Below are 14,065 nucleotides of genomic sequence, written 5' to 3'. Positions count from 1 at the left end.
CAGCAAAATGTAGGGCAAACTGCTTTTGGGACAGAAAAAGCAGAGCTGGGTCTCGCAAGGGGATTGCACGGGAAGGGGGGAGGGGTGTATGCACCCCCTTTTACCGCACAAATACTTTATCTTCGGCTCAGATGTAAAGCTTTGTATATAAACCGTAACGGATCCAGACCTGCTTGAGGTAGTTTCAAGGTGGAGCGCGCGGTTGTTTCATGCCCAAAATAAAGTGCAGAGCTTCGATTTCGGCCAATAAGTGAATAAAGGAAGGGCCTCCCCATTAGTTGAGTTTAAAAACCTTTTTTGCTGATCAAGTAACAAGATATCCTGCCCTCAATAGATTGAAAGCAGTTGCCTTACCGGCAGTCAGAAGGCTGATTTCACCAACTCACCTTCAGAAACTGTAAACTGCAGCCACCGCTTTTTTTGACTTAATGGGTGCCAGCTTACACACCTGCTAACATAAGAAGTAACAATTAAGCGGAAATCCAAGATTCCCAGTGAAGCGAAACTAGCACCAGGGTACTGTTCAAAAAACGCGTGATTTGTCCTGGCGCGGGGGGGGGGGGGGGGACGCACTTGAGGGACGTTTTGGTGCGGATGTGCCGCTGAGTCCTTCAAACCCTGAACACTTTGAAGACAAAATGATCCTTTCTTTTCGCTTCCCTGTTTTCGTGACCCAGTCTCCTTCTCGTCAGTTCTATTTGTCGTCACGCAACGCTCGTCCAGTTTTGGGGGAGGACGTAAACACGATAGAAGCTTCTTAAGGAGTAGCCTCACTGGCAGGCGTTCTTAGGATTTCCTCAAGTCGGCGTGGGTGGCCGCTACCGTTAGGAGCTAAAGATCGTCCTTGAATCCTTGAGGAACTTACATCTGGGATAACAATATCTTCCCTAGAGAGAAGGATTTACAGTTAAGATGGGGTCTATCTTCTTTGACACACAGAGAGGGTTTGGCTCTGATCGAAGCAAATCTCAAAACTGGTAGCCTGAGAAATAAAAAAGCCGACATTTCCCGACGCCACAACTGTTTCCCCCCCTCCCCCCCCGACATGACACGTCCAAAGAACGAGCCCAGAAATTCCATACTGATGATGTGTCACCCAGATCTGAGTAGTGCTTTTGTTTGGTTCAAAATTTGCTACATCCAAGTTTATCTTTTTACCACATTTTGACATTTCGTGTGGCTCGCCTTTGTACACGCTCGATCGAGTACTGGTTTGGGAACTAATTTTGAGTCGGGTGCCTCACCTGGGACTTCACCAGAAACAGGTAGTGAGTCTGCCTCACATTGATGTCCGTTATGAGAGGGCAGGCCCACTTCAGAGGTTCAAGGAGCTTGTTGGCCTTGGCGACGATAGTATCCATGATGTGCTTGTCCCAAGAGAGAGAGATAGAGATGGTGTCTCTGAGATCTTTGATTATTATACGTTTTTGGGAAACTGCCCACCTACCCCTCCCCTAAGCCAATATTCACACTTATTACTCACCTAGGGCAAAATGTTGGCTCAGGGGAGGGGTAGGTGGGAGGTGCGCGTCCACAAGGTTATAACTGTATATCACGTGGTTCGTCTTCCGCGTAACACTTAGTGCTTTTCATTTCAAAGTATTAACGCTGAATAAAGACTTTTGAATGTAGAGGTCCACTCAACGAACTGTTCCTTAATTTTAGGAGGCGTTAATTATAGTATTTTCTTTCGAGAAAGGCTAGTTTGGTTACCCGAAATATTGTGCCCAAATATATCAGTCCTTTGCCGTGCATTGTCAGCCTTGCATTCAGTTTTTTTCTATTAAAGCTAATCTTGTGTTTACTCCATTCGCCCCAGTTCGAGAGAGTGATAAAGAAATACAATGCAAATACCGTGGACGAAGATCCTGCTGGTTGTCAACGTTGGCTCAAGAAAAGAGGTCTAGTCGGCTTAAAATTTCAGTTGTCTTTAGACTTCTCGTTACAGTTTAGTCATAACCTTGCCTTCGGAGGCATTCGGGGGATCATTAATGATTCTTCTAAACAGTAGTGGACCAAGGAAACTTCCTTGCGAAACGCCAGACGGTAACAGGGGCCCATTGCTAGGCTGCCCCATCAGCCCCAACACGTTGGAGCCACCAACTCAGGTAGTTTTTGAACCGGAACTGCATCAAGGATAAAGCGGTTCACCTCAACCCAAGGGGAGTCTCGGCCACATTCCTTTCATAACAGCTAAAAATGGCTCAGAGGCAGACATGCATCTTTTCATGCTTTCATCTTTTCATCTTTTGTCGATTGTCTTAACCTATAAATTAAACTCGCTTTTTCATTTCTCTCAGCCTGTTATGGCCCAGTCTTCATCGGAGAATAGTAGAAAAAAAATAAAAAAGATAGGAGGTATTTTGGCCTGACCCTGCCTACCCGTAAGGAAATAGTACGGGAAAGTATTTTAAAGAAAAATACAGAGGTAGAGTTTAGGGAAGAACTTGTGAGGCTTTTGGGCTGCATGTTAGCTCTTTTAGGTCCTTTCACACTGATCGCAATGACAGATTTCCTTACCCCTTCATATAGTCTCTTGCTTTAAAATTTGTCTGTGTTCATTATGAGTGAACATAGTGGCGATGGGCCAATCAGTAAAAAATAACTAGTTATAGTTGTCACTAAATCTGCCCCGACCTTTTAAAACCCGAATGAAGACTCCTTGTGGTTGTCCATGTATTTGCCATGAACCTTTGAAATGCAGTTTTCGTATTAGAGTTTCTGAGTGTAATTCTTTTGTTCTCTTTTGTGTTTTCTCAATTATTACACTTTGTTTCCTGGGTTAATGAAAATCCTCATACATGAAATTCCTAGGATAGACAATTGTTTTTTATACATCTCATAATGAGTTCAACCAACACTGCAAATGTAATAGAACGCGTGTTAAACAGCAAAACCATCTTTAATTATCTATTTGTAACTAAATTTCCTATAACTAATGTGTCGAACGGATGCTTTGGCTTCGAGTATGACATTCTTGAACGCAACGTCGAACGCAACTGATATAAATGATTTCGCAATAAACTAACCTTACAAAAACATGGACCACTGTTTCAAGTTTCTCACCTTTGAGATATTTCCCAGTTCATTTTTTCTGGCATGTCCTTGTATCAAATAAAATAATCGGGATTTCGCAATAAACTAACCCTTAAAACACATGGACCACTGTTTATTAAACCCTGAATACCTTAATATAGAACAAAACCCGGTTATTTCACGATAGCACCTTTCTTGTCTTTGACTGGGTTTTGAGAAATTTGAGCTATTCCTGATGTGGTTTGAATCGAGTTTGTCGATCCACGTTGACAAAACCAGTTCAGATTCTGTCGATCCACGTTGCTGATTTGTGTCTGACAAATCAAGTTCTTTAATACCAAACAATTGCAGTACTGCTGAATAACTTTTTAACTCTATAGAAATATGTATCTCGCAATAACCTTCGCGAAACTCGGTTTGGTAACGGCACTCAAGTTAAGCCCTGTCGGTCGGGGTTACGAACTGGACGGGTGACCAACCGCGAATATCGTGTTAAAGGTCCATACGTTCTTCTTTCTTTTCTTCTTCTTCTTTTTTGCGTATTATGTAGTGTTATTGTTAACAGTGTATTGAAAAGCACAATTAGCATTATTTTGGCCGCCCGCATTTAGAAAAAGACAAAAACAAAGAACAAATATGGCCCGGTGCAGTTCGCCTGAAAATTATTATTATTCGGGCCGTAATACGGAGCTGAAACTTTGCAGACTTTGATCTATATATCTGCGGGGAAACCGGCAAACTAAGAAATCTGGGTTTTCGACAGTGTAAAACGATCATAATTCCTTTGATTCCAGTCTCCTGTTCCTCTGTCTGTTATTGTCGGCGTTGCCTTCGCTGTGCTCATCGATGTTCCTTCTACTCCGCGGTTTCTTGTTAACGTCTTCTCCTTGGTTGTTCACGCTGAATTTGAAGTCGGCGTTCTCGCTCTAGAGGAGTTTCGGTGGAAATCTTCCCGGACGAGGATTTGGAGCCACTTGTTGTGCCTGTGTGCGACACAATTCGGTGAATGCGACTCGTTGGGTAGTACTTGGTGTAAGACTGCCCAAAATGTCCCGGGCCACCACCCATACTGTTAGTGCTGTAGTAGTACCTGTGGTACCTGCAGTAGCTGTGTAGTACCTGTAGTACCTGTAGTAGCCCTGTAGTACCTGTAGTAGCCCTGTAGTACCTGTAGTAGCCGTAGTAGCTGTAGTAGCTGTAGTAGCTGTAGTAGTAGTTGTAGTACCTGTAGTAGCTGTAGTAGCTGTAGTACGTGTAGTACCTGTAGTAGCTGTAGTAGCTGTAGTAGCCCTGTAGTACCTGTAGTACCTGTAGTACCTGTAGTACCTGTAGTAGCTGTAGTACCTGTAGTAGCTGTAGTACCTGTAGTACATGTAGTACGTGTAGTAGCCGTAGTAGCTGTAGTACCTGTAGTAGCTGTAGTAGTAGTTGTAGTACCTGTAGTAGCTGTAGTAGCTGCAGTACCTGTAGTACGTGTAGTAGCTGTAGTAGCTGTAGTACGTGTAGTAGCCGTAGTACCTGTAGTAGCTGTAGGACCTGTGGTACGTGTAGTAGCCGTAGTACCTGTAGTACCTGTAGTACCTGTAGTTGCTGTAGTAGCTGTAGTAGCTGTAGTAGCGGTAGTACCTGTAGTAGCTGTAGTACCTGTAGTAGATGTAGTAGCTGTAGTAGCTGTAGTACCTGTAGTACCTGTAGTACCTGTAGTGACTGTAGTACCTGTAGTAGCTGTAGTACGTGTAGTAGCGGTAGTAGCTGTAGTACATGTAGTACGTGTAGTAGTCGTAGTAGCTGTAGTAGCTGTAGTACCTGTAGTAGCTGTAGTAGCTGTAGTAGCTGTAGTAGTTGTAGTACCTGTAGTAGTTGTAGTACCTGTAGTAGTTGTAGTACCTGTAGTAGTTGTAGTACCTGTAATACTTGTAGTACGTGTTGTAGCTGTAGTACCTGTAGTACCTGTAGTACCTGTAGTAGCTGTAGTACCTGTAGTACGTGTAGTAGCCGTAGTAGCTGTAGTAACTGTAGTACCTGTAGTACGTGTAGTAGCCGTAGTAGCTGTAGTACCTGTAGTAGCTGTAGTAGCTGTAGTACCTGTAGTACCTGTAGTACCTGTAGTACCTGTAGTACCTATAGTACCTGTAGTACCTGTAGTAGCTGTAGTAGCTGTAGTACCTGTAGTACCTGTAGTAGCTGTAGTAGCTGTAGTACCTGTAGTAGTTGTAGTAGCTGTAGTAGGTGTAGTAGCTGTAGTACCTGTAGTAGCTGTAGTACGTGTAGTAGCTGTAGTACGTGTAGTAGCTGTAGTAGGTGTAGTACCTTTAGTAGGTGTAGTACCTGTAGTAGGTGTAGTAGTTGTAGTACCTGTAGTACCTGTAGTAGCTGTAGTACCTGTAGTATCTGTAGTATTTGTAGTAGGTGCAGTAGCTGTAGTAGCTGTAGTAGCTGTAGTAGGTGTAGTACCTGTAGTACCTGTAGTATCTGTAGTACGTGTAGTAGGTGTAGTAGCTGTAGTAGGTTTAATAGGTGTAGTACCCGTAGTACCTGTAGTATCTGTAGCAGTTGTAGTAGCTGTAGCAGCCTTAGTAGGGGCGTCCAGTGGTGTAAGGAATTGTAAAGATTCCTTTCTACCTTCCAGCAAATTTTCCAAGCATTTATATTGACTAGTCTCACTTTAGTCAATCGACCAAACTTGGATAATTATTAGGCGTAAGGCAGTGAAACCGAGTCCATACTCAAAGGGATTGATATAAACTACGGTCGATTTAATGGGCGAGAGAATATATAGAATATAAACGTAGGTATGTGAGTCCTGAATGGAACCTTCTACAAAGTACAAAAGACGATTTGCACAAGCTTATGAAAGGAACATCAAGGTTCACACACATTTGATGAAGTTAGTGATATATAGGAATATTTTCTAGCTTTTATATTTTTACGCGGCCTATCTTGTTCTTACGACTGTGGTGTCCCATGCTCAATTGCACAAAATTGACCCGGCGAGGCTACCAGGGGCACTCAAAGACAGTTTTCTGCTAAATATCTCTTCGGAGAAGCAAATATTGCCAAGAATTTTCTTTTGCTTGGGGAAGACTAAAGATTCCTAGATGGACCTTCCATTCATTTACAATTTTCGATGCTTTATACCTAATAAATTCCCTACGAATTCTGATTTTTAATGTTTCAAAATCAGTTCCCAGGTTACAATATTTTTCTTAAAAAATGGTCACCTAAAGTTTTTTTTGGATTCTAAAATGTGATGGGGAGAGGTAACCAGAAAAATCCTCACTTGCGTAAATAGTTAAATTGCAACTAAAATTTTCGCAAAAGTAACAGTGAAGCCTTTGTAATTGTGAAAACTGACTTAAGTTCCTCTAGGATGACCGGTCAGACCGGGAGGGCTTTCAATAAGTTGCTCGAGATTTTCCAAAAAGTTTCACATTATTTCTCAAACAAATGCTCAAAAGTTGCCAAAACCAATCAAAAGTTGTTTATTGCAACAAAACTTACTCAAAAGGTTGCTCGAAAAACAAAATCTTTGTTTGGTCTGAAGTTATGAAAATATGCAAATTGTACAAACAAAAGTAAGATTTCTTAGCATTTTCGTGCAATTTTTTCAGCGCAACCAGCGTTGCTTAATAACTTTGTCCGGAGTTAAAATCACGAAAGAAATGTAATGAGCCAAAAAAATTCCTTAATGACTTTCTTCACCCGAGACACTCGAGTCAGACGAGTGAGAATCTGCGTCAATCATTTAAAATTTTCTGTAAAAACGGCTGACTTATCTTGCGCCCTTAATGTGCCTCAGGGGAGGAGTATTTGTCTCCTCTTTTTACTGGTAATTCGCAAATTGTCTACAAAACATTTTGAAATATGGAACAAAGGCTAATTTAAACACTAAGAGCTGCTCCGATATCACAGAATTAGATGATAAAGTTCTAGAGAAATCTTAATCAAAAAGCCAATAGTTGCAATAAAGGAATGAAGTTGTTCCAAATACGAGAAGTTGCCAAAAAGTTGCCTGCTTGTGGAAATCTCTAATGACCTAAACGATAACAATTTTGTAGTGCCGCTTAGAATGCATTTCTAGGGTGCAGGAAAGAAAACTCTGGACAGCGTAAAAAGTGTTTCCAACGTACTTTAAAGGAGACAGTCGTTGGGTGCCCCTGAGGCTTTAACCCTTTACTATGTGACATCACGGCACTGGAAAGCGAGTCCGGAAACGTAGTTGGAAAACGATATATTCACCTTCCCCACCCCCTTCTCGCGACTTTAAGACGACCGAGTGTGACTGACTGGAAAAAGCCAACAGAGAGACTTGTATTCAAATGTAAAAAACTTTTATTGCCACATTCATCGATAACAAGAGCTAATGATAACTAATGATCAGATACTTTTCTTAAAAATTGAAATTATTCTTATTGAAGTCTCTACCTAAGTAATGGGAAACTCATAAGTTTCTCGAGTTAACCGCTGCTCTATTTAAATCACTATTCCCTGTCTATATCAAAGCCTTTGATCCTTAGGTATATTATGGTACAACTGTATCTATTGGTTGAGATTTGAGGCACTTTCGGGCTATAAAGTTCAGCTATTCCACACTTGGTAGTATTGTTCGGCTAGAGTGGTGTACTATGTTGAAAGACAAGCCCTGTTGGTGGGTTCCCTAGTATTAACATGCGCAAGGATGTAGTTCAAGAGGGTCCAGTGGTGCCTAACCCTGACCTAAAAGAATGACATGTCTTTGTTCCCCGCAACCAATTATGAAAGACCTTCCGAGCAGCTCCTACAATACTCGTTCATGACATCACCCATTATTATAACCAGTTAAAAAACTAAGTTCCTGCAAAGAAAATAAGTGAGTTCCTCCATATCTAGTGGGCGTCTTTCTTATACAATAGGAATATTGGCTCTATACCCACCTGATTGACTCATGTAGAGACTATTACGTATTCAAACTGAAGGCGAGCTCTCCATTCAGCAAGTTTAATAGAGCGCTACACCTCTGTTAGCGATTGATGAAGTAGAGAAAGTCCAGCGCTGCGCTGCGACTGCCCTCTGAATTTTTGGCATTGCTTGTGTCTTGGGTATCTTGTGATCTTACTACATTGCCTTCCGATCCAGCCCAGATCTAGTTTCCAGTCCTGTTTTTGGGTGCTTGGCCACTATATTTCGCGTTATACTACGCATTACAAATGTTTTTACAAGCTTAATTACATCAATTCCGTCCAGTGAATGCCTTTAGTTGTAAAAAATGTCCAAGTTTGCAAAGACAATGGTGTCATCGGAAAACTGTTATAAGCCACCTTAAATCGACAATGATAACTAATATAAAAGAGAAGGCCCTTCAGGCGTTTTCTAGTATTCGGAAGCAGACACGACAGTTCTTAATAAACTTAATCTTCATACCGCATCCCAAATTCTTGACACAATCATATATTCACTGGATATCCCCCATGTTAAGGGGTAAGGTAAGGGTAAGGTAAGGTAAGGTAAGGGGTATGTGCACCGAGCAAGATTTTAAAAGTGGGATAGTTCCCCAATAGAAAAAAAATTCACCTCAAATTCTTTAAACGTTATTTACAAGTAAACAATAAGGCCTCTGACATAGCTTGCCGAGCTGAACTTGGTAGATTGCCGCTGCTTATCCCGAGAAATCAAAACATTATGAACTATTTTGTTTATCGAACCACCAACGATAAATATCCGGTATCTTTTTTGCGACACAGTCTTGAAAATTAAAAAAAATTTGAATTTTATAAAACTTTTAAAGATGAATATTCTACAACTGATTATCTCTACCAGGTAAGACATTATGATGAATGACAACATTTTGGTTAAGTTTAAAATAAGTAATCACAAACTTCTGATTGTACAAGGTCGATACCAAATAGATCATTTGTCAAGAGAACATAGATCAGATAGACGATAAGATTCATTTCTTCTACCACAAAAAAAAAAAACAACAACAACACAGTACAGAGACAGGCATTCATTAATCAAATCAATCGAATAACACCGGACTTTGACAAGAAATCATCTCCAGAAAGCATGAAACTGATAAAGGATTCGAAGAACCATGATGTAAACGAGTTAGTTATGGAGTTTATTTCCTCCTGTATGAAAATACATGATTCAATATTAGTAATGCACTTATTTTTTTTTGGTTCATTATTGGTGTTGTTTGTTTTATATTTCGATTGTAATAGGTATGCTTTTGCAATACTGTACAATGATGCAGTCATGCAAAACTATTACTATACTACACCTACCACACGTACTACAAATACTACAGATACTACAGGTACTACACATGCTACAGGTACTACACCTACTACAGATACTACTGATACTACACCTACTACAGCAACTACAGCTTTTACAGGTACTACATCTACTACACCTACTACAGCTACTACAGGTACTATAGGTACTACAGGTACTACAGGTACTACAGGTACTACTGCTACTACAGGCACTAAGGCTACTACACGTACTACAGCTACTACAGCTACTACAGCTACTACAGCTACTACAGCTACTACAGCTACTACAGCTACTACAGCTACTACAGCTACTACAGCTACTACAGCTACTACAGCTACCACGGCTACTACACGTACTACAGCTACTACAGGTACTACAGGTACTACAGGTACTACAGGTACTACAGGTACTACAGCTACTACAGCTACTACAGCTACTACAGGTACTACGGCTACTACACGTACTACAGCTACTACAACTACTACAGCTACTACAGCTACTACAGGTACTACAGCTACTACAGCTACTACAGCTACTACAGCTACTACAGCTACTACAGGTACTACAGGTACTATAGGTACTATAGGTACTACAGCTACTACAGGTACTACGGCTACTACACGTACTACAGCTACTACAGCTACTACAGCTACTACACGAACTACAGCTACTACAGCTACTACACGTACTACAGCTACTACACGTACTACAGGTACTACAGCTACTACACCTACTACAGGTATTACACCTACTACAGCTACTACACGTACTACAGCTACTACAGGTACTACAGGTACTACAGGTACTACAGCTACTACAGCTACTACAGCTACTACAGCTACTACAGCTACTACAACTACTACAGCTACTACAGCTACTACAGCTACTACAGCTACTACAGCTACTACAGCTACTACACGTACTACAGCTACTACAGCTACTACAGCTACTACAGCTACTACAGCTACTACAGGTACTACAGGTACTACAGCTACTACAGGTACTACAGGTACTACAACTACTACTACAGCTACTACAGGTACTACAGGTACTACAGCTACTACGGCTACTACACGTACTACATGTACTACAGCTACTACAGCTACTACAGGTACTACAGCTACTACAGGTACTACAGGTACTACAGCTACTACAGGTACTACAGCTACTACAGCTACTACAGCTACTACACGTACTACAGCTACTACAGCTACTACAGCTACTACAGCTACTACAGCTACTACAGGTACTACAGGTACTACAGGTACTACGGCTACTACAGGTACTACAGCTACTACAGGTACTACATGTACTACAGCTACTACAGGTACTACAGCTACTACAGGTACTACAGCTACTAAAGCTACTACAGGTACTACAGGGCTACTACAGCTATTACAGCTACTACAGCTACTACAGGGCTACTACAGGTACTACAGGTACTACACAGCTACTGCAGGTACCACAGGTACTACTACAGCATTAACAGTATGGGCGGTGGCCCGGGACATTTTGGGCAGTCTTACAACAAGTACTACCCGACTCGTTGACAAACCCAGTTTGCGCAGTTGCTGAGCCAGGCGCACGCGCTGAAAATTAACCGGGACCACCGTGCGCGCCTTGTTTCATCAAATCGGGAAAGCTTCGCATATACTAACAGTAATACGATACTTCTTCTTTACGCGGGGGACATTAGGGTGCCTCCTCGGGTTCCGGCCTCTGGGCCGGAACCCTGCGGGGGCAAATATTCCCTTAAACATTTACGTACCTGGAAACAACAAGAATCTCATAAAAAGTTGCAGTGACTCTCAGTTCCTACTAATTTAAGATGCGTTCAATTTTCCGCGAATCAATCGGTATGCAAATCCGCAATAAGCAAATTACTTCATGATGAGCAATTGTGGATTAGACCTTCATTTTTAATGATTCAGTTTACAGGCACATCGGCATATCCTCGGTTACCCGAGGATTTACTGAACTTTCGAGTTATTGAGTGGTTCAGGGGGGGTCTAAATAAAATCGGAAATCTTCGCTACCTTTTCGAAAAGTAGGCTGAGTGTTTCGGATACATTCAGGCTGTACTGATTTTTCTGAGCGTCACTTCACACTTCCACGTTATTAGTTAGGGGATTCGGAGATTTATCTAGCGGTATTCGGCGAATCACTAGCCTTCTCACTTTCTATGTAGTATGTCTCCATCTCCCACGCCAGAGAAACCTCGGAGCTTACGAGACTTTGTCGTCCTTTCATCGGAGAAAACTCTAAGCTCAAGAGGGTTGTCGAGTTTTGGAGAAACCTCGGAGCTCACCTGACCTTTTTTGTCCTAGTTTACTGAATGGTAAATGATAATTCATCTGTGAGATTTACTGTTTTTTTTTTTTTTTAAGAACAGAGAGGTGCTTTACAACATTTCCTAACTTTAAACATGGGAATAATATATCAGTAAAACGTAATTCAATTACAGGACAATATTTGCCACAAGTAATCTCCCATTGGGAAAAAAAATTTAGTCTTAAGATTTTCAAAGTAACAGCAGAATAGAATACAGATATATGGCTTTTACCTTGTTTTTGAAATGGCATGATCGATACCAGCTAGCCATAAAAGGGCACTTTCATGCGCCTCTTTTTATTTTTTTACAAAAGAGGGCTTATAACACGGTAGGGGTGTCCTGGGCAGTGGTTAAAGAAGATTCTCGCGGAGGATGCTTCGGCAAGGACAACTTTGTCCCTAGCGGGGGGGGGGGGAGGTGTGGGTGAGGTTCTGCTGATCCTCTGTGGGGTAGAGAGGGATTGGTAAACCCCTTGGAGAGAGAGAAAAAGCCTTGAAGTAAGGGGTTGCAATGGTAACATTTTGTCCAGAAAATAAAACGTTTCTAAAAGGTGTAGGTAGATAAATATGAGAAAAAAGGTAAATGATACAAGTCAGTTGTCATTTAATATTTTGTAAAGAAATTTAGAGCTGCAACGTAATATAATAAACATTCTATACAAAATAGTTATTAAATTCCGTTTACAAAGACTCTAAACCAAAAGAAAAAAAAGACCACCATATTGAAATGCAATTTTTGGAAACTGTTTGAAAAAAACAGGAGCAAAAAATCCCTAATAACCTAACCTCTGATTTTTCTTTCGCGTTCCACTATCTAAATGCCTGAAATAGCCTGCATTAGCTCATACAGACATAGCCAATATAATCGCGTATAGGCTCGAAAAGGCTTCCCGAATGAACCTCATACCTGTCGGAGACTGGGCCCGAGTGTATACGTAGTTGAGATTTTGATTGACAAGTTTCTCGTACATGTGAGCACAATCGAATATGACTTGGGTCTTTAAACCATCAGAGTGTGATGCTATGCGGGAATGAATTACTGTAAACCTGTTGCGTTAAACTCGGTGACTTGTGACCTTGTTGGGGAAACTAAACTATTACAACTACCGGAGGCATTCCTGGCATACCTCCTCAATTTATGAAAGTTTAATGTAGTGCCCGTGTAGTAAACAGTATTGCAAGAAAAGAAATTAGTATCAAAATGCCTTAGTGATTCAGATTTTCACAAAAAATACTAGTGGATTTGGGATTTAGAAAAAATTGCGCGTCTTTCGACTTCTGGACTTGGGTCAATACTGATCTCAACTTCAATTTCCGATTCCCAAATTAACTTTACACGTGCTCCTCCTTCGAGTCCGCTCACATGCATAGCTGGCAAGTACAAAGTTTAATCTCATCTTGAGGTCCTTGTTGACCACATTCCTTTCAAACTTAATAGGGCCATTTATACGAGGAGAAATAAGACGCGTCTTACATAAGACGCGTCTTCTTAAATAAGACGCGAACTGTACCATTTATACGAGCATGTCTTTTCTAATAAGACGCGTCTTAGCTAAGCCGCGTCTTATTTTAGACGAAATGTGCCGTTTATACGGAAAGTTCGCGTCTTTTTTCCTCGTATAAATGGCCCTAATATTGAAACTTACTAGAAAGGAAACTTTTCACCTTTTTTTACAAACAGGCGTGTGCCGCTAATAACTGTGCGAAACGGAGCTCGTTTTTGCTCGCCCGCAACAATTTATGCACGCAACTGCCGGTTTTTAACTTGTACATCGGAAAAGTACATGCGAACGTGCCTTTACAAGATGTGAAATCCTGTATTGTGAAATAGTGGCATCTAAGACGGGAAGTAGTTTGAACTTTTAACCTACTATTGACAATCTTTAGTGATAGTAATGTGCTTATTTTGGCAGCCAAATGTTTTTGCCAGTGGTTGTCTTTACACTAGACTTAAATGGACTGTCACGATACTGGGCGTGTGTGAGTTTTGACAGTAGCTGATTGTTTTTAAACCAATCTGAAGCAAGTTAGATGCACGCAAGGTATTTTACATAATTCAAATTCAGGAGTACTTCCGGACGTTTGGTTCGATTTTAGTATATCCCCATAATTCATATCTATTCTTTGCTATTTCTCTGGTATATGTTGAAGCTGCTAAGTTTTACTTAACCAAAAATGCGTGTGTGAAGGCCTCAGTAAAATCTCAAGTAACTCTACTTTGCATCTCGCCCATCTCATTAAAGTCGGAGAGTTGAAACGATTCAAGAAAGTTTCAAGTGACTTGAAAACCACCCTTGAAACCGACTTTAGCGAACTTGCGGTTTCTAGAGCTTTAAGAAAGGCGAAGCATGTCAGTCAATGCTAATTATGTTTCGTGGGAAAATAGGCTTAAGTAAACCTGTAGTAAAAAAGACAGGTTGTGTGTGAAGCTTCCTTTTAC

The sequence above is a fragment of the Porites lutea genome, chromosome 14, assembly GCF_958299795.1.
Source record: "Porites lutea chromosome 14, jaPorLute2.1, whole genome shotgun sequence".
Taxonomy (NCBI): domain Eukaryota; kingdom Metazoa; phylum Cnidaria; class Anthozoa; order Scleractinia; family Poritidae; genus Porites; species Porites lutea.
This window is presented reverse-complemented; position numbering follows the sequence as displayed.